The sequence below is a fragment of the Temnothorax nylanderi genome, unplaced genomic scaffold (assembly GCF_030848795.1).
Source record: "Temnothorax nylanderi isolate EJ_2023f unplaced genomic scaffold, tnyl_v1.0 TNYL_tig0066_pilon, whole genome shotgun sequence".
Lineage (NCBI taxonomy): Eukaryota > Metazoa > Arthropoda > Insecta > Hymenoptera > Formicidae > Temnothorax > Temnothorax nylanderi.
The window spans coordinates 732,886-755,284 of record NW_027249128.1 but is presented as its reverse complement, the minus strand read 5'-3'; the positions used below and the strand labels follow the sequence as shown (position 1 = coordinate 755,284).

Below are 22,399 nucleotides of genomic sequence, written 5' to 3'. Positions count from 1 at the left end.
ATTCCACGTACACAAAGTGATTTGCTAAATGTAAAAAGTTTCATTATATGAACAACTGACTGACTTATATCATCGCGTTCAGTAGAACTCCCATCAGCAGTTTTCATTCGCGTACGAGTCTATCTTCTTCAAGAGCGAGAGCTTTGAAGAGTACATCCTTCGTATTGATTCTTTCACAATTGACACAGAGTTAACCGAAAACTCTATCATAGAATCTATACCGAACTATTGGAAAAAGATAAAAAAGATTTGCATATCACACGTTTTATACATTAAAATAGGAAAGGTATGTAAAATTATCTAGATGTTATTTTATACTTACAACCATATATCGTTTCTACGATTAATATCGTACAATTAGATACAAGAATCATGAAACAAAAATTTGAAAAATGGTTTATAGATTTCCAAGGAATTATAGGGTGAATAAACTTGAACTTAATCGAACTTTTTCTCTTAATTGGTACTCGTTTATTCTGCCTAAAAACGGCACGCAAAACCGAGCGGCGAGCGGCACGCTACGCTGTAAGGCCAATTAATAATTAGTCGGTCGTGAATGTCATGTGCACGAATGCACGTGCGTGAATGTCAGCGGGCACGTGTTCCAGTAGAATTTCTTAAGAACCGTAATCCTTCTTTTTCGCACAGCCTGCACTTCTATCGCGTTTGATGTGGCACCCTAATTTCCCGAAATTATAAATTATCGTTTTCATTAAACGCAGGCGATCTCTCCTCACGCGATTGTGAGCCATTACTGATCACGTGAAAACACATGTCGAAGTAATGTGAAAAATTCATACCGACGGTGATATTTATGTATTCATGCGGACAGTAATACTCGTCGTTATTAGTCGACGTTATTAGGGTTATTAAGGAATATTTTCCTTTAATGAATTTCGACTGGACGGCCACGCGAACGCCAAGCGAACGAGGTCAGTCGAGCGTTCCATGAGTTTTAAAGTTAATAATCGGATAATCGATCGACATCGGTTGTTCAGATAAAGATTGCGCGATTCTGCGTAACGTAAGATTACGCGGCGCTTGGATATTAATACGCAAAATCGATGCATATGTGCTAATAACGACGCAGATCTTTACACGTGTCTGATGAAACACATGTTTATCTTGCGATAACCACGCGAAAGTTATCGATTATGTGTTAGAGAGAGAGAGAGAGAGAGAGAGAGAGAGAGAGAGAGAGAGAGAGAGAGAGAGAGAGAGAGAGAGAGAGAGAGAGAGAGAGAGGGGGGGATGGGGAAGAAATTGAAGGTAGTCCTCTTAAGTCAATCGATCGTTCAAAGAAATTGATCTTCTTAATTAATCCGCGCCATCATATATTTTTAGTACGCTTCTGCATGAGAAGACAATTTTTTACATATTAGTAGTAATCTTTTTTGATGTAATGATGTAATGACAGATTAAAGTAGATCAAGTTTGACAATTCATTATTCAGAGTGACCTTAATTATTCATAATGGCAGCAACGACAGGGAACGATAGCATTTCTCGGGAACGCATCTTCATCTTGATCAATCTCTTTTTTCCCCACATCATTTTTTTTTCTTAGAATTCGTTAAGCATTGCCAGGAACTTTTAATTTGCACCAAGCGTTGCTGGCCAAATAAATCTCCCTGTTCGAAGTTAAGTAATTCGTTTCGAGTGCTTTCGAAGCTCGAATATCACACATGCGTTTAACGGTATTCCTAACGAGCGACGTGTATGTACTGTCGTTCATTACGTTAAGAAAACACCCTTAAACATTTTATGATGTCATTAGTCACGTTCTTAAAAGCTAATGGCTTATGGGAACCACTTTGTTTGGCAAACGATTTATATTATTGCTCAAATAAATGACGAAAATTAATACTAAAATCATTAAAAATTTCAAGTGTCGAAATGGAAGATTCTAAGATTATTTAAAAAATCCTGAAATTAATGATCCTGTTGCTCACATTTCATTAATTGACCAGATTAACGAATCCTAAAATGTACACTACGAAAATAAATTGCGAATAGATATAATTTCTGAGTAGATTTCTAAATTTTAAAGTTTTCGACGAACGCGTTTTTTTTTTCATTCAAATTCGGAGGCGTTTATGCTCATTGTTTCTAACGATATACGTTTGTGCACGTAGATACGAAAACCGTAATTTCCCAGCGTTAAAACGTTTCGACTTACCATAAAGCTGATCTTAAAATTAAAAGTACTGCTCTTCTGCAGCCCATGTGAATAATTATAAACATCCCGCCGCACAACACGGCCCCCATCTCTCGTGACGCTTACACTTACCTCGAACGAACATGCCACTACGTGGTGCGAGCGCTGTCTTATTAAAGTTAAAGGATGGTGATCAGGTACTGCTGCACGTGGCGAGCACCTGCCATTCGCGAGGAGACTTGCCGCGCAAAGAAACAGTGGAAGATGTCCGTATATTTCACTGGAAAGAAAGAGAAGAGAGGAAGATAAAGTCGGCGCAAGGAGAGAACAATTCGCGATGAGGATGCCGAGAAACAAAGGGACGACATTATCGCGACGTGGATGTCGAAGGGTGCCATCCGGAATGGCTGCCATCGATCGGCGATATTTACTAATCATATTACGAACTTGATTGGCAGAACCATTATCTCGTTGACGTTGCATGATAAGAGTGGCGGTTCTTGTTTCTTACAGAAGAGAGAAAGTCGCGCCGGAAGTTCGCCCAAGTGCGATGCTGAGATGCCTTCGATGAGACTAGACGGCAACGTTAACGTTAACAGTGAACATAAATTTAGCGTCCACCGTCGTTATCTTCGCATGAATCAAATAGTAATTAGCATATGCTAGATTCGGATTGCACTGAGAAAAAGGATTTGCTGTATTAGCAAATATTTGTCATTATAGTGACAACAAACATTTTGATTTGCTGCGGGTAGCGAACTTTTGCTATTGCAACAAAAGGTTGCTACCCGCAGCAAATCAAAATGTTTGTTGTCACTAATTTCTCTCAGTGTGAGTTCGGCAAATATAGCGTTGCTATACACGCAGATAAGAAGCTGTCTGTACCGGGTACAACGAACTCACAACTCTAGATGAAGCCACATAATTTATTGGCTAATAATAGTAATTAACTCTTGACTGCTCTAATGCATCAAATACGCGGAAACGTAATTTCGCTACTAACTCTTTTCAGATATATGTATATATAACCTAGCGCATAAATATATATATATATTTTTTTTTGTTGAAAGAACCCCGCGCGATTCTTATGAGAAAAACATTTTCGGTCTGTTTGCTTGAATTTGTTGATATGTTGTAGTTCTTGTGTCCCTGATGACAAGTCTCAAATTTTATCAACTATCTACGATTAGTTTCTGAATTAAAGGCATTTGAAAATCTCCTTTACAAGAACCGTTCGTACTTAAAGTTTGCTCGAAATTAAGTAAAAAATCATATTTCATTAACATTTAATTAAAATGCATCTCTAATTGAAACATCTCTTTTACAATTTTGCAAATTTTTTTTTATTTCCAACTGTTTACAGCTCAAAGCCACAAATATTTTGAAGCTATAATGAATTATTAATGAAATATTTCGTTAATTTCTTTAGTTCGCGAGTATCATATATGACATCACTGATTTTTATAACCCACCTATCATAACTCCCCTGTCAAACAGTTGAATGCAAAAAACAACAATCGCAACTTTGAAATCTCACTTTGGGTCTTGATGAGGTCGGGAAGAAATTGACGTCAGAGCGATCAGAAGAGTCTGAGGCTAAAAAGACGCGCGGTAGGTCCCGATTGGTCTGTGTAAGGACTGACCGCTCCATCAAAGCAGCTAAGGATCGACCGTCGCTACCCCGGCGACCCATGAGGAAGCATTACATTTGCGGGAATCGCAAAACCGTTCTCGTTCGCTTGTGCGCGTAATGGGCGGCCGCCCCAGCTCGAATTCGCAAAACCACCGTCGAGGAGGTACTTGACGCGCGGTATCGTAAACTGTGACTTTCATCTATATCGCGGCGGACTGTATATCCCCGAGCCGCATGGAAGACAGAGTACGTGATCGGCGGACAGAATCGGCGCTTTTTATCGGCTGACCCGCGAAATTGCTGGCACGCGCAAGAAACTCTTCAGTGCTAAGTCAGCCGTAAGAGTCGCCGTGTTAAGAGTGTTATATGCGGTCTACCTCGATCTTAAATCTCTGCCTTGACTGTATCCCCTACTTTTAATCTCCCTCTCGGATTCTACCTCCTTTCCTTCGACGATCTATCGGGCTAGAAGAAACAGCCGATTCATAATTTCGCAAAAAATACCAAACAAATTTCTTCTTTATTAATTAATTTAGTTCTTACTTCTCTCTTTAGTTCTTCATTGTCGACCCGGGATTTTTGTGTTGCGCGATATAAAAAACAAATCCTATACGATGTTCTCGAGGTCGCGAACAGCGGTCAGGTGTCGTCGGGCCGCAGAAACGCGTCCGGCTTAACTCTCATCATCGTTTCTGATTATTCCACGACGCGGAGGCAGACGGCCGCCAAGATTCGTGCTCGTTAAGCGTCCGTATTCATACTCGAGGAGGGGATATATAAACTTCGTGCTGTTCGATTTTTTTTCGGTCGAGGACGTAGTTCTCGCGACTTCTCAACGTGCCTGTAGCAAGGACCTTCGACTGCGGCGTCGTGCGCATAAATGGGTCAAAATGCCTTCATTCAGAAGCTAAAGCTGGTATACAATTCCGTTTGATTAAATCTTCCACGCATTGCGGTTAATTATTTTCATTATCAAGAATAAACATACATGTCTGTTTCGTCTGTCGATACCATGTTAATTAACATCGGTGTCCGGCCTTACGTCTGAAATTATATCATCGGTTTCGGTGCTTTTGTAGACCGAAAGTAATTGGCAAATACTACGCATCACAATTATCAAAATTTTTTTAAATAATGTCAGCAAGGAGCTTGTCTTAGACCGACAAAAGTAATGGATTTTTATTTATCTTGCTTAGCTTTGTGTCAGAACTGAAACGAATTTTCTATAAATAGCAATGTGATAGTTGATAGTTTCTATCGTTTCTCTTGGTGATTGACAGGTAGAAGTTCTAATCCGAACTATGTGCAAAAAAACGCACGCTGTGAGGTTACCAAAAATATATTTTACTATTTGCTTAGCTTTTGGGACATTCCAAGGTTTCGTACTCCCGCAGGGATAAATAAAGGAAGGCGCCTTCCAAAACAGGAAGGGACGAAATAGAATAAGAACGAGAGAAAGAGAGCCAGGAAGGGATGCGACAGAGACGTGGATTAACAAAAATTGCGGTTCCGACAACCAGTCTGCGAAAAATAAAAAAGCGTCTCAAGAGAGAACGGGAACCCGAAGAAGGAACCCGAGAAGGGTCAGTCTACCTGTTTCGAACTCGTGCTCAGCGCTAAAAGTCGAGTGGTGTCTCGAAAAAGTGATTTCATTGAGAGAAACGGCCGCGCATCGAACCGCGCGGTTCATTAAGATAATTTACACGTTCAGACCGGGCTGCTTGTTCTTTTCTGAAAATAAAATTAAAAAAAAAAAGGATTGCCTCGCGTGCAGCGTCCCGCCCGAGGTCGAGAACTACAATCTAGCAAACTGCGATCGCGCGCAACAATGTATCGCTGATTGTTACGAACGAAAATGAGTGAATGGTAGTCGAATGATTCGAAGAAACGATATTTCACGAAATTTTGATGACGCATATATTCTACAGTCATTGGATCCAAAGCAAAAGTTGTGATCTGTAATTCTCCAATCATACATTTTTTATTCTCAGACGCTATTTGTATTGCGTGAAAAAATTCTTTTCTCGAAAACTCAATTTCAACGGAGAAAATATCACGCGGGAAGAATATATTATTTGAAATGTTATTAGAACTTAAATATAATACTATATAGCACTCTTATATTAATAACACATTTCAACACTTTCACTGTCGACACGAAATCAATTTAAATTTCATGCAGATACAATTCTCAACTATTTAAACTAAGATTATAGCTAAATTACCATTAGCAAAATAAAAGTATATAAATTATTATCTTTACTATACAAAAAAATTCTTTAGCAATATTTCTTCACAAAGCATCAACAACTAAAAAATAATCATCATCAAATCTACAAACATCTTTTTTGTAGAAGTTTTTCAATAAGTCTTTTTTTCCTTTTACATATTCTCGATGCAAATAATGTTTTTATCTTTTCTACGATATTAATATTTATTTTATAAATATTAATTATTAGAAATGTACAATTTGAATACATCTTTTTTAGAAGTCCTCCAGTAAGTTTCTCTCTATCTCTTTTAAATATTTTCGAAGTAAATAATATTTTTATCTTTTCTACAATATTTGTTTCGTAAATATTGTTAAGAATGTGTAATTTGTATGTATGTGTATATATAAATATATTGATCTGATATATCTATATTCCAATTTGAAAAGATATATCATGTTTAATGTCCTTTCTATGAAGGAATGAATTTTCAATATTTAAACGTGACGTAAATACGAATAAATACGAATAATGTTTTATTACAAAAAAACTGTACAGTTTTTACCACGTATCCATTAATAATGATGCAAATGATGTGTTTACGATGCAGGTGAGATAGCGTGATGGTTTCCATATTAATCGAGCAGACACCTCGTTCGGCTACCATGTAATCTAAGAAATAAGAAGGCGATGAGCCGTGAAACGCACTTTCGTCTACGATTCCGTCACTCGACGCTTCCCCATGCTCGTAGGATAAGCCAATTCTCGCTATCGTGATTCAAAGTTTCTAATGGTTTCTTCGCGCCGTTAAAATTTCAGATCTCAGATTTCACCAATAATTCCCGATAGATATATAATAACGATACTCTAACGGAATGACATTCTGCTTCATCGTTTTAATCGCTTTGCTTAATACGATATATATCGGAAAATACCGCTAATCACATTTAGCCTTGTTCGCCTCAGTAAGAATCTAACAATATTAAGCTCGCTTTTAAAATATAAGTCACCGTGATATATCCAAGGATCAATTGTTCGTGAATCGAGAGAAACGGTGTATTACATAATTATTCTCAAACTTTTAATATAATACTTTGCGATACCAACTCGTACTGCAACGCTCCCATCGTGCATTCGAAACTCCAGTCGTCCCGCGCCCTTTATTTGCATTAGGATAAGGCCGGATGCAGTTATCAAATTTGCAGATAAGGAAGCGGTGTGAGCGCGAGAGGCGTTTTTCGTATTTATAATATTTGATGTCGTCTCTCTCGTCTCGACGTGCAGGTATCAACCATTGAGCGTTCGTTTGGCGAAGTTCCTCGAAGGATGCCTATAGGTAGAAACTCTAGGTAGAGACAGCGCGGCCATTCATGTACCTCCGTAACTGGTCGTCCACAACTTAAGGACAAAAATGCAAAAGGCACCGCTTTTAAATGCTATTTAGAACTCCTCCGGGAATAGATTGGTCAATGGTCAGTTCTAAGGCTAGTTCTAAGGCAATTCTTTTGCCCGTCCATTTTTTCTATCCTTTGTCCACGTTATCGGTATGTCGAAGAAATCTCTCACGCTCAAAATACTTTGGCAAAAAAATCTTCCGTTTTACCTTTTGTTCGGTCGTCCTAAGCAAACTTTTATGCGACCTTTCGTGCTCCAAAATTCAAAAGAAAGCAACGAAAAAAATGTATGTTTTCAAACTTGCCAATGTAAAAGTATTAGCTAGTTGGAAGGATTTTTCTTCTGAAGGATAACGTGCGTTTGTAGGAATTTATTTCAGAAAATAAATTAAAAGAACGAATTACAACGAATTGTAACTAGCAACCAACTTGACAATGTTATGAAAAATATAAATATCTATACGTGTTAGAAAATGTGTTTAGAATATTACGATGATATATTCGAGCTGTTAATATAATAAAATAATTCTATAACGTAAAATGTGTAATATTTTATATAATTAATTGTATTGTACATTCTGTGATATTATTATGAAAGTAATAAGAGAGTAATAAAACTATTTGATATTAAAGATTTCATTCTTGACAGATAAACGCATATCTACGGATTAAGAACACGTAGTATACTCTGAACACATGGTAATCGCACTGTGTGTTTAACAGATATAGCTTCCGGCGTTCATCTCAAAATTCCGATCTTATTCAAACCAGTTAGTCGATAGAAACGACAGCGGCCGCAGTAATAAATCATCGAGCGCGAGATTAAATCGTTTACCAAATTGCCCTATACGGTATGCCGCTCCTTCAAATAAACGATGACCTAAGCACTTAGCGGACTTAACCGAAATGACCGGTACTATTTCGTATATTAGACTGACGTACTGTCGAACTGTAACTATCGATCACAGCCAAACTATTGATTTATATGTTATTTAACGAACAGATCCGTTTTCATTATATGCTATTTAACGAGCAGAACCTCACTAGACTTTTATGAAGCAACGGAAATACATTCGAGAAAGAAGTAACAATGCTAGATTAAATTAAATTCTAAATTAAATGAAATTCGAAGTATTTCAATTTCTTAAATATTATCTTTTAATTAAATATCTTAGAGAATATCTAACGAGAGGGGAAAAAAGAGACGCGCGTAATTATCAGGCGCCATTACGATTTTGCATAAAATTATAAGATATTGTTTGCATGATGAAGACCTGATTCAATTTAAAATTACGTCGAGTACAGAAGTCTAAATAGCAGAGACAGCAGAGATACTTTTATTTTACAATGGAGTTAATCTTCCACCATATTGGAGCTCTGTTGTTTGCTTTACCGCGTGTCAGCCGCTTGTAAAATTCGACGTGAGCCATATTCGTGCCAAAAATATCCGATTTTCCGCTTATGAATTGACGTTCATTAGCTTGACGCCACCAGCGTCTTATAGCTGTCCTAAAAGTAGAATGAGGGGACAGGATCTTCGGAGATTATTGACCTAGGTTCTCGTAATCTGGAGCATGACGGCTTCTCTCTTTCGTTTCCTTTCTCTTCTCCCTCCCCCCCCCCCCATTCGGTCCCTTTTTCTCTCTCTCTCTCTTTTTCTTCTCGCTACATCGATGGATCATGGACCGATTATTTCGATGTCACATCATAATGCGAGGATCTAGTCCCTCCGTCACCGAATCTCCTCGCTTGTATAAGGATTACAAAACGGTTCAAAATTTATCGCGACGTTTTCTGTAGGAAGCGGAACTTACCGAAACCAGTTTGAGTGACGGGACCGATATCGTTGATCTTATATTTTATGTACTTCCGTATATCTTCACGCTTTATTTTAGTTTCTGAGAGCTGTGTTGCATTTCTATTTATACCTGTTGCATTTCTTCGTTCTATTTGAAGTTTCTGTTTAAAAAAGAATATGTGACGCGACGTGACTTTTGATCTTTCTCTCTCGCCCTTCTTCCCTTTTTTTATTTCTATCATTCTCAGGATTCCACGAACGCGATCCGTCGTCGGTCACCTGATAACGCGGCACCGGTTACAAGCGACTTTATACCGAGAACCGCTGACGCTGCACTTAAACCTAACGTTTCCGGACACAAACGGCATTATTCCCACGCGAGTATCGACGAAGGTGTACTGGCTTTCTTTTCCATGCGGAAATCTGAATCTGTGATTAAGCAAAGTTTCCTTATCTAATTTTTGACAGGTAATATATTCGCGTGGGAGGGAAAGTATCGATATGTACTACGACTCGTTGACAGCAATAAATGCAAACATCCGGCACGTTAAATGCTAATTACGCAAACGTTGGAATATGGCATTTGCATTTTTTCCAATCTCGCAGACGCGAAAAGCAATCGTGTTCAGTGAAGCTTATTCCATCACGCGTCCGCGATGGAAATATTATAAAAGTACTGATTTGATGTAAACTTTGACAACAATGTCCAGTTCTGATGTTTTTCTCGGACGGCAGAAAAAAAAGTGAACGGGTAAAACCTTTAGAACCTTTAGAATCGAATAAACGCACGCGATCACAGATTGATAACGGTCGTGCGAGAAACTGTTCATTATTTTGCTTGTAGTTCTGATTGTTCTTTAATTCGCAATTCGTTCTTTTTTTCTGCGCGTGGTTCTCATGGACATTTGCATATTCCGGATCTCAGATATGCATTAAGCGCACGTGTGCGCATGGGATATGCAACGATACCGATGTACTAAAGGCGTCTATGTTAAGAGCTTTACGCATACATGCATATGATGCTCGTTTAATTGTATCGCACAATTGGTCAAGAAACTTCAAGACTATCCTGACATTCTTGAACAGATACTAGCTAAATAATAGACCTGTTCGTTTTAGCTAAACCTGCAGTTCATTTGTCTTCTTTTTCTTTTCACGTTGGAGACAGAAGTTTTTCTATTCACGTTAAAACGAATAGGCCTAATGGCTGTATAGTAACCGAAAATAAAGGGAAATATCGTTTTTCACTTTCCATGTGAAGGAAAGGGTTACCACGCCTCTTTCATTGGCATTGAAAAAATCTTCAGCTTATTTCACTCGTCGAATAGTTCCGGCTCGCCGAATAGTTCCGAATTTTAGAACGTGCCGGCCCGCCTTCACGCCTCCCCCCCTCCCCCCTCCCGCGTTCGGACTTCAGCGTATGATTACGAACGATATCATTAAAAATAACCTTTCATCAAAAGTGCTTGCGAGGGCATCACGATCTCGTGCCCGGATATAGTTGCTTCGGAATGATCATCACAAAGTACCACCATTTGCATAATTAGGAATAATCACGCGAGATTAACTGTCAAGATTGTCAGTTCGCGACGTGTCTTCATTAGCATATTCCTCGCGATGAAAAACGCTCGGTGCTCCTCACATTTCCTCCCTCCCTCCCTCCCCCTCGCCCCCTCGGTCCCTTTCTTCTTTCTTTTTGCCTGATCGCGTGCGCGTTACAATGCTTTTCACATTTCAGCGCGATCGCGATATATCGGAATCGAAGCAAAGCTTCCGAGTAGAAGGAAGTTTACTGCAGTACTGATTATTTTCCACGCGATTGCCTCGCAACACGAATTCAATTTCACCGATCTTAATTGTTATTCTATCTAGCACGAGCGAAATAGCGATACGAATAATTTCTCGCTCTCCGTTATGAATAAAACGATCTGCAGAGTATTTAAATATTCCTTTACGATCCTATGGAAAAAAAATCTAATTCTTATAGTACAAATAAATATTTGAAAAAAAATGATATATGTATATATATGTGTGTGTGATTTTTACTGATTTTCTCTCTCTCTCTCTCTCTCTCTCTCTCTCTCTCTCTCTCGCGACTTCTATCATTATTCTGTCTAACTGCTCATCTTAACCGCCCTCATATTCGTTACAAAATATAATTCGTTCGATTATTTTCTTGGGCGTCCATTCTCGTGTCGACGCGCACATGACGCGAAGTTACACGTCACATACTAAATATACGTGTTTGTATTATAATGACAAATTAATTATAGTTATTTTCCTTGGGTTTGTCCTAAGATTATGATCTAAGAAGGGGACGGGAAATTACTCACCATAGGGTTAATTGACCGAGACTGTTAGCGCGGCCTGTTTCTAGATACGAATTGCAATCGGCCAAAGTAGCGGACGTATACGTGTCCAATCTTTTCCAGTAGTCACGCATGCGGAAAATGCGGCGAAACGAGATTTGGAAAAGATTTTTCACAGCAGGCAAAAGGCGTGAGCCTCGAAGGGTTAATCGCTGAACTCGGAACATTAGTCTTAGCAGCTAAGCAGACCGTTATCATCCAAGTTAATCGCCGATTAATTTTCGTCAGAACCCGCCGCCGCCGCCGCGCCGCGCCGGCGAAATTCAAGATCCGATCGAAGGTCTCTCTCCTGGCTCGTAAAGAACCTCGGACCGACGGGCCAGGTGCGGCTCCGGACCCACGAGGGGAAAAGAAAGAACCAGTTTTTTTAGGGGTCTCCTTTCTTTCAATTCGACGCGACGAAGGGCACCGCGTTACCTTGCGCGCGCGCTCGTTCGCTCGTTTCGCCGCATATATCGCTTTTCGCGTGCGAACAGTGGGAAAGTTTCACGGTGACACGTCAATCCCGAATCTGCCAATGATTCAATCCAGCCGATTTTTTTCAAATTCTTGGTAGAAGATGATGATAACGGTGAAGTTATTCGTGGAACCGAAAGCAAATTTTAATATAGCTCGTCAACAAAGAACCGTTAAAACATGAGTCGATTTATTAATTTATTACACCCGACAATTTTTGCATTGCCGTATAAATAAAATTACGTTATATATTATATACTATGTATTTTATGACATTATATATTTTAAATGCTTTAACAATTGATAGATCTCTAACAGCTGTAAGAAGCTGTATATGTGATACATGCCTTTAAAGTCCACTCCGCGGTACGACGGATCGCTTTTTACACCGATACCGTTTATTTATCCGCATTGCTGTAACGAGCTCGTTCTGGTCAACTGGGACGAGCCGATTACGGGCTAATTAAGCCGCGCAGCACGAAATCTCCGTCGCGATCCCCGAAATTTCTTCAGCGAAATCTCGTAAACGACCGCGGTAATTTCACGCCGCTCGTTTAGCTTTCATTACGGCACTTCAGCTCAATATGTTATAGTGAAGCATTAAGATCGGTATGCAGTATATACGATATTTACTGTCAGCAACTGTCAGTACTGAAAATCTATAATACATTTGACGTAAAATATAGAAAAATATAGATTTTCAGTACTGACAGTGAATATCGGAATTCAGCCTGTATACCGTATGTACTGCACAAGATTTTTTTCCTTTGCTTTTCCGCGTCTCTACCTTCGTTTGCTTTCTCTTTTTCGAAAAATTATCCCGAAGAAATCCCCACTGGGCTACGGGTCCTGAAAGAACAGTTCGAGAAAGATTAACTGTAGGACAACTATCTAGAAAGCCAAGTCTTGAAGGATTTTACCTAACTTCATGATAAATCTTTTTGGCATGGTCTTTTCAAATCTTTACGTTTTTCGCTTTGAAGTCTGGAACTTTGAAGAGAGAAACTTTTAACATTTTTTCGTTTCTATGATGTTTTCCCTTCGGCTTATAGACTTCCGGAGAAGAATACCATACAGATCGATGGTATTCTTTTCTTATATTTCTTCTAAGAAAACCTTGAAAACTTTACTTTTGCTATTGTATTAGTAACGATACTGGCAATAGCATGAGGATCAGATTGCCGGAAAATCGTTCCTTGTTTCTGACAATATTTTGTGACAAACTGAATAAATGTGCGCGCGAAAGTAAAATTTTGAATTTTTAAGATATATTTACAATACAACATATAAAGAGTAGAAAAATATATTTTTTATTAACAAATATTTATATAAATATACGATATATGTATATAGTTTAAGTACCTATACTCCGCTTTTTTTGCGGGGTCGTCGTTTTGCAATAATATCTCGGCTCTCGGTGGTCAAAATTTTACTTTCGCATATTTATTCAGTTTGTCACAAAATATTGTCAAAAACAAGCACGATTTTGCGACAATCTGATTGTGTCTAAATTGTGTCTAGAAAACTAGAAATAGAAATTAACGTGACTTAGAATTATAAATATTGCGCGCTATAGCTCTGCAAAAATTTTTCTTTGCATTTATTCACACATTTACGGATATAATCGATGTAACAGTTGCTACTCTTTGAATAAACTCTGTAGTGCGAGGGGGTTGTGAGGAGTCAATGACCCCCTGCCGTCGTTTGGTGCTAATCGAGTCGCTTGGGCGCGGCCACGAAACTTCCGGAAGATGAGCGGAGGAACCTCGTTCCTTCTTTCTCTCGCCTCTCCTTTCCCTCTCTTCAACGTAACGCGACGCGGCGCGCATGGACGCGGTGCTTCACGTCTGCATACGAAACGCGAAAGGACAGTGCATACGCACGGTAAGACGCGCAACGTATTTTTGCAGGACGCCGTCACGTTCTCCTCTCGCAAACTGTCCCTCCTCTGCGATCCCATACATCCTTCCCTCCTCCCGACTCCTCGCGCGACTCCGTTCCGTCCTTTATCCTCGCGGAGGACAGCCTCTCCTTTTTATCCCTTATCCTTTATTCTTTATCCTTTATATCCCGGTCTACCTAGGCAGGCAGACGCGAGTGCCCCGAATAGCATAATGCATCGCGAACTGGTTTCTTACCGACTCGCAGTGTGTCTCATTTTTCCCATTGGTCCCGAATTGCGCCACGCATGGTTTCCTCTTCCTCCTCCGTGTGTGTATATGTGTGTATGTGTATATGTGTGTGTATGTGTGTGTGTCTCCCGTCCCTTTTTCACCTTCTCTGTTCTTGTCCTTCACTTCCTTACCAGGCCCGCTCCCTTCCTCTCTTCCTCTCTCTCTCCGTGCCGTGGTACGCGCCCGATAAAAGAGTCTAGACCGACACCTGTGTGCGCCTCGGACACAATCGCCTCTCTTTTTCCCTCTCGATCCTTCGACCCTCTTCCTTCTTCTTCCCTCTACGGGCGTCTAGTCCTGCCGCTTCCCACCTTACACCCCATTTGTTTTCTCAAGCGTCGCCCTTGGCCATCGCGAACCGCCGCGCGCCGCCGACCAACGTCGTTGCGTCAAGATGCATTTCACCCCGGAACTGCATTTTGCATACGCGTCCTCGCGGCCGGATGGAAGAGAGTCGTTGAGATCTCTCGGTGGCCTGTCCATGTGAAAGATCGGTGGAGGATGAAATAAGAGGCGAGAGGATGACGACCGAGACGGCGTATGAACGCTGCTTGTATTGCGATACGCGCCAGTTATCTGATGCGATTCTCCTTTTCTTTTTATTCATTTATTTACTCAGGCGTCAGTTATTCAGCGCTCGAGTATTAATCCCTTCAAGCGGGTAAATATCTGATTGTACGATCTTTAAATATTTGATTATGTCGAGCGTTATTTTAGATGCCATATTACTCAAGATTTTTTCAGTCGGAGCCATCTCTCAAATTTACTTAATGTTTATCATTAAACTTCTTGTTAACTAAATCCTAAGTAACTATATCATTAAACTTCTTGTTAACTAAATCCTCTGTTGATCGAAAATTCGACGATATTGAATATTTTTAAGAATAGCCAAAAATGTATACTGAAAATATTTATTAATCTCTCATTTATTACTATAATATTATATAATTATCTTTCTCATTTTATAAATAGCAAATATTCCAGAAAAAAATTTTATTACAAAAATTACGTACACACATAAGATTTCTTTGCTTTATAGAATATTATTTTAAATTTATTTTTTTAATTTCGTTAAACTTATGACAAGATACATTTAAAATAAAATTATTTATTTATAAACCTTTGTACTTTCGAGGCTTGTTTCGCCATTTTATTTGAATTGTACGTAATTCTTGAACTTATTGATACAAGAGACAAACTGCAAGAAGAAAACCTGCCTACTAATTTTATTGACTGCCGCTTCAAGGTTACACCGTAAGCAGAAAGCTGTATTTATCTTACTGTTTAACGTTTCTAAAGACGCACAGATGCTCCTCCCGATCTTCTTTGGATTCTCTCGTCCGTCTTCTCGCGAAAATTCCCACGATCAACATTGTAAGAAGCCGACGATTGCCAATCGGCTCAATGTAACCCGCAAAATTGCCACTTCCGGCGAGACGTGTCCGCGATTGTGTGTGTCTGCCGCTCGGTTTTGGGAATAGTAAACGCCACACATTTAACTACGCTTTTACACCGCAGCCCGGATTACACAACTCTTCTCCTTTGTAACTTCGGAGTCCCTCGAAGTGCCAGGGTCACTCGCGCGAATCACATCATTTAACGAAGCAGGATACGCCGTTGGCAGGATCAAGATCGCGGGCGACTTAATTGGCTAATTAATAGAGGGAGGCCCCAATTACAGACCTAGGTAACACGGTTTTTAGGCACTCTCCCCTTCGTTATAAGCATCGCGCTTATTAGCCTTTTCCCTCTCGGCTTTTTATTTCGAATCGGGCTATTTAAAAATCTTATTCTACTTGTTATGTGTTCCACTCTTTACTGTCTGTTACATACAAATATTTATTCCAGTATATTTTAATTATACTTCCGTAAATTCCAATATATGTACAATATATATACTCCTGGCTTTTCTTTCATTTGTGCGTTTTAAACGCTTGAGATTAAATTAAGATAATTGTTTGAAGAGATATTCTCCGAAAATTAAATTAAAAATTTTTTTCATTCTTTGTGATATCGCTATATTTTTATACATTACCGTGATACGCTTCACACAAGCGATTACCGAAAAGTTAAGCCGCTTTTACATTAATTAAAACAATACAACCCGACGCTATTGTTTATAAGGTCTGCGGGGTAATCGAGCGATTCTGGATTCCTACAGAAAATTTCGAGGACAGGTAGAGGATTCCATTGTATGAAATTGTCGGCGTCCCTTACTCGGATGTGAAACCAGTCGACTGCTTCTGCTCATTCCTGCATTCATTTATCCTCATTCATTGCCGTGGCGAGTCTTCACGGGGTAATTAAGGTATAAATTTTAACAGGGTAACGACGGGTAGTTTGAGTTTCGATCGGAAACACCCGTCGTAATCGGCTTAATATAGTGACACTGAAAACACTTCGAACAAATATATATATATTAATGCAGCTATCATTTGTACATGAATTTTATATAATTATCACATGCAATTTATTAAATATAATTTCACCTAAAATAAATGAGTATAAAATGAAATATATAAAATAAAACATAACATCAATTTTTTACAAATAAAAAATATTGGATTAAGTTTACATATATATTTGTTATATATTTTTAATACCAATAAAAGGGCAAACTCTGGAAAGGTGGCCATAGAGGAAAGATGGTCAACCTATGTTCTTTCAATCTAGCTCGCCATGAAACATTGAATGAACATGGGTTGGTGGTCATCTTTCCTCTATGATTTTCTTACCTGAGTTTACCCTGTGAAGAAATTATAAATTCAACGTAAAAAATCTCGAAGCAAACTTTTTTTTCGATACTTAAAATATAAAGTTACAATGAATATTCCTGCCGCGCATTTTCAGCATTCATACATTATCGGCCGTGTACATGAATGTCGTGTGCATGTAGAACGACAATCTAACGTACGTTACTTTGTTAATACGCACGTCAGGTTGCGGTTACATTTTACTGTGCAAAATTACACGCAAAACGAAACGCGGACGCCTGGCGTTTAACCGTAATTGCCGTTTAACCGGGACGCATATGAATATGCTTCCGATGCGCCGTCAAGGTTTTAATTTCTTGACAATGCGCAGGAATTTATGCAACAAAGATAATATCGTAATATCGAGGCGGGGAAAGGAAAAAAAAAAGATTATAGGGAGGAAACAATAACGCACGCGGAGCGGAAATATTAAGTGGCACTCGCGCGACCCTTACCCTACACGCACGTCTTGGGTTGCGTGTCGTGTTTCCACAGTAGTTTACGGTACAGATACAATCGTCTTCTTAGCGATGAAACGTTTTACAAATTAGGTAACCACGTCAATGCATGGATTTCGGAACATGTAAATACGCCCGATATCATAGAAGAGGTATTTAATATTGGAACACGCTCATTTTTTGTTTCTATTCGATTACCGATCATCAGCATATTCTGAATATTCTGACGTGAATTTTAAATTTAATCGTTATTGATACCGCGAAAAATTTCCTCGCGCACACCTACTTCCTTTTTCGTACAAGATTCTCGTACGAAGAAAGATGTTAAGTCTCGCGACGTAATGTCACACGACATTTCATTATCAAGCGTGTCGTGTACATATTTCTGAAGACAGGTAGCCTCTCAATACGCATTTTACGCTCGATTTTCTTTTTCGGTCGGGAGCCAAGATAGGAACGCGCGTATCGAGTCTATTAACATATAAACTTTAACGAGAGTAGCGTGGGGTCCAATTAACTTCGGCGATGGCATTCCAGCGGACCGTATCCATCCCGAAATTACAGGTTTACCAGGAACTGTTCAAGGCGCTGTTCCATGTGCATCCTCCTGCCTTGCGACTTTTAAAAACGACCCACGGGCCTCTAATCTCGCAACTCGAGAACCACCGGTTCTCTCGATTGCGTGTTATCGGCTCAGCGAGGCGTGGAGAACTAGAAACCACGCAGCTTATCGATATCAATAAATCCGCATGTCTCCGCTAAGTAGGCTCTCTCTCCTTCTCGCAGAATTTTTTTTTAATGTAGAAAGTGAAAATACTTTTACATAATTATACGGGTTTTTTTCTTATTAGAGAAATTAGTAAAAGTTGCAGAGAGCATATGATATACATTAATATTTATCTAAAATATTACACAAGCAGTGGGCTTCGCGTTAAAAGGGTTTCAAACACGGCATATAAGAAAATCTCTCTCCGAGAGAGATTAACAAAAAATAATAAACTCGTATCGTCGTTTATTAATTTGTTGACATTTTCACGAGTCTAATGACATATTTGAATTTACGCAGGCTAAAAACAATACGTTTGTAACTATTATTAACCGGTTATTGCGATAAATATTACCACATGCCTCGGTAGTCGAATTGGTACGACGCCCTTCACGGAATGAGAGAGGTTCCAGGTTCGAGTCCTGGCTGAGGTAATATTTTTCGCAATAAATTCTTTACAGTTTTTTAAAAAATAATTAAATCGCATCGATTTAATTCCGGGGAGGGAAGGGTATTAATGTTCCAACGATAGCTGTGTTTCAAGTTCGACAAATAATCGGCGCGCAGTTTATCAAGTTGGAATAGATGTATATGTATATTATATATACATTGTGTAATTTGTTACTTCTATAACTATTAATTTCTTTACTTGCGCACCACGTACCGCGCCTGACTCGTATCGCCGTTTATTAATTTGTTAAAATAATAAAGTTTCTAAGCAGTTTGATATATTTTGCTAAAAGAATGTTATGAAACAGTTTGGACATTCTGTCGCGCACAAAGTAGCTGATAAAATGATGCAAGTTTTAAATTGCTTTTTATTCTTTTCCCAGATTAGATATACCATAATTCCCCCAAAGCTTACAAACGGCGTAGTAGACGCTACACAGTCGAAATTTATGCTTGTTTGTCTGATATGTGTAGGACAGATTTACATACATATATAAACAGATATACGACATTTAACAACGGAGGCTGTGGTGATATCTAAATTGGGTAAGGTCTTCATCTGCGGATCGACTATCACTAGTTTTGTCAAGCTATTGCGAGCAAATCAATCTGCGGATTTTTGATAGCGCCCGAAATTGCGGGCGATAACGCGAGGTTAAAGATTGAAAAATGCAGATAGTTTTGCGCGCATCGACAAATCGCGTATCAGATTGTTGCTAGCCGCGCCAGAACTTGTGTGTCCTTGTAACAGTTTCCAGACCACCGCACAAGATTTGACTGGTCGTAATCTCGAAATTTGGAGATAAGAGGACGGTAATTTCGATTCAACCATGACCAGGGGGGAACGTGAAATTTTGATCGCTCCGATAAGCGTCCAAAAATAGAAGCGAGACTTGTCTGACATTTATATAACGATCTATGTTTTCTTAATTCTTCTAAATTTCTCTTATTAGCAAGCTTTGTAATTTTATGGCTTACGAAACAGATAATCGGAATCCATTTGACCAACCTAGCAATCTACGTAATGATTTTTGTCTTATTGTACACAATAACTAATGTCATATTTGTTTTAAATTTTGTAGGCTAAGAAATTAATTTGCGTTTTGGTTCACGAAATGCATTAGTTTAATTATTAATGCCACCAGATCGGTTCTACAATATTATAGCATGAGTAAAGAAGAAATGTTATCTTTTCTTATTTACTTATTTAAAATATATAAAATTTTAAATATAATAATAAAATAGAGATAAAACAGAAATTGGTGTCATTTTACGCATTTTTTTTCAAACTTTTACTTTCTTATCTCACCCTAAGTTACACCGGTTCTACAATACATCGTCGCTGTCGGATGCAGAAACATAACTGATGAGCCGATAAGAACTCGTTTTCGAAAAAAAATTCTCTCATTGGACTATCGGTTGTGTTCCAACATCCGACAGCGACATACGATGTATTATATAATTGGCCTTAGGATGAGATAAGTAAAAGTTTGAAGAAATGACACCAATTTCTGTTTTATCTCTATTTTATTATTATATTTTAAAATTATATATTTTTTCAATAAATAAATGAGAAAAGATAACATTTCTTCTTTATTCGTGCCATAAAAAATAGATGAATTAATATGTATATAATTTCTCAGCAGCTCTTATACAAAATATAGAAAATATACGATTATATCGCAAAGCGTTAAATGGTATCTACAGTCTTTTAAATTTTACTTAAGTGTTACATTAGATCTCTGTACCACCTGTCAATATCTTGAAACGTGATATCGCGACGGCGCAGAATGGTGTAAATTAGTCGCAGGTGCAATTGTTCTGCCAATACCTTTATCGCCGTTCAGTTTTCAACCTAAGCTCGCGCTTATATCGTTATACTCTTTAAAGATCAAGTCAAATCAAGAAAGTCGGTACGATTATCTCCCGTCACTACCTTCGTCTTACAATTTTCGGGCCCGTAATCGTCGCGACTCATATACATTCAAGACGCCACGACTTCTACACGTTATAGTTAAACGCGGGGTTAGAGATTGAAACTTATCGATATTTATGCGCGTATCGCGGGATTACAAGGCCGATTCGTTCTCATTTAGATCCGCCAGCCATTGATCGGGCCAATCCGAAAGAACCCGCGCAATCGCATTCAGCGGCTGATAAAAACTTTCTCTGTGTCTGATACACTTTAATTGCTCGAATCAGAAATCACGAGAGTCTCGGCTACTCGTTATCTACCCGCCCACTATCAAACTTTTCAACACAATCGTGTTACTTTTTTTCTATCTCTTTCCTTGCTTTATTTCATCGTCTTCCTATATTATTAAGTATATACCAGGCTAGAGATAGATAGATAGATGAAGAGAGAGAGAGAGAGAGAGAGAGAGAGACGCTGACTGCCGAAATTTCTTTACAAATGATTCTCTCTGGTTGCGCCAAGCATCTTGAACCGCTGAAATCATTTCTTCTGATATCTTGTTTTATCTTTGTAAGTATGTCTCAACAGTTTGCTTATAAAAGCATTTTGGTATTCATTAGGCTGCGCAATACTATTCGGTTTAATCACTTACGTGATCTACCTCAATCTTTTATTCTTTATCTAGGAATGTTACGGAAACATATGGTAGATAGTGTGTAGAAAATCATATGCTCTAATATAATAGTAATAGCTCTTTAACATATTATCTATTTCATATTATCATATTATCTAATAGATAATAATTATATATATAATTATTATATATATATACTTATAAAATAAATAAGTAAGGCAAGTGATATCATCAATCGATTTGTAAAATTAATATAAGAATCAATGCTAGTTTAACAGCTAATCTAAAAATTACTTCGCTGTACCATGGCCAAACGACGATTGGTAATAAATTGGTAATAAATTGATCGACATATGTTTATTTCGAACATCGTTATATGACACAGGTGTATATCTTATAAACTTTCTAGCTCGTGACTGTTTACACATGTAGAGTCCATAAAGGAACCATAAATGTTTTTTCCTCTTTAGGAAGTGTATCAGACACAAAAACTCTTTGCGCTACGTGCATTGCTGCGCTGTTTCTTTCCCTTTTACTTCGACATAAAAAAACTCGCATTGAGTAGTTGACAAAATGACAAGAACTCTTACGCCGTGCCCGGGACAACTTATGGCTTAATAGGACGAAGGTCAGCGCCGACCCTTACAGAAATTTAATACTGGAAGGTAGTGATTAATTACTTATTTTCAGTATTAAAAGTACTTAACAACAGTGCTTTTAATATTCAAAAGAAGTAATTAATCATTATCTTTTGGTATAAAATTTTTGTAAGGGGAGTGCCGCGCGGTATTACCATCTCGCTGTGTATGTACGCGCGCTGCAATAAAATGAAGTGCTTCCCGGAGATCCTTGTTAGTCTCGGCGCGAACAAGAGAAACCGACCAATTCCGTAACACCGTAAATCAACTCTAGTATGGCGAAGCACCTTATAATTCAAATGTTTGATAATAGAGCCCAGATTCGTGATTCCCGGTTAAACGTAGACGCGTCTCAGGCAATTTTGCGCGATAATGGCCGCTAATTGGAGCTCCGATTATCGGCGTTTTCGGAATTTGGTTGAAATTTGGGTCTCTAGATTCGCTTTAAAGATATTCTATTTACCACATGACAATAATTCAAATTATCGGATCGTTGATTCGATAATTCCTCTGCAAGAATATAATCGAACGTCTTGGTGAGCTTCACGAAATTATCATTCTACAAATGTATACATATTTAAAATGTGGCTTAAC

The 22,399-nt window shown here is 38.6% G+C and overlaps 1 protein-coding gene and 1 long non-coding RNA gene across 2 annotated transcripts in view; one reads left to right on the top strand and one right to left on the bottom strand.

Moving 5' to 3' along the window:
- Mp (collagen XV/XVIII-type protein multiplexin) overlaps positions 1-22,399 on the bottom strand; it is a 480,457-nt gene that overhangs the window by 247,155 nt on the left and 210,903 nt on the right. The window contains exon 4 of the mRNA XM_071708353.1: positions 2,290-2,437. The gene's annotated coding sequence lies outside the window, so the exon portion shown is untranslated. The remainder of the gene's footprint in view (positions 1-2,289; positions 2,438-22,399) is intronic.
- Positions 1-22,399, top strand: part of LOC139773703 (uncharacterized) — a 266,478-nt gene that overhangs the window by 241,113 nt on the left and 2,966 nt on the right. The window lies entirely within an intron of this gene.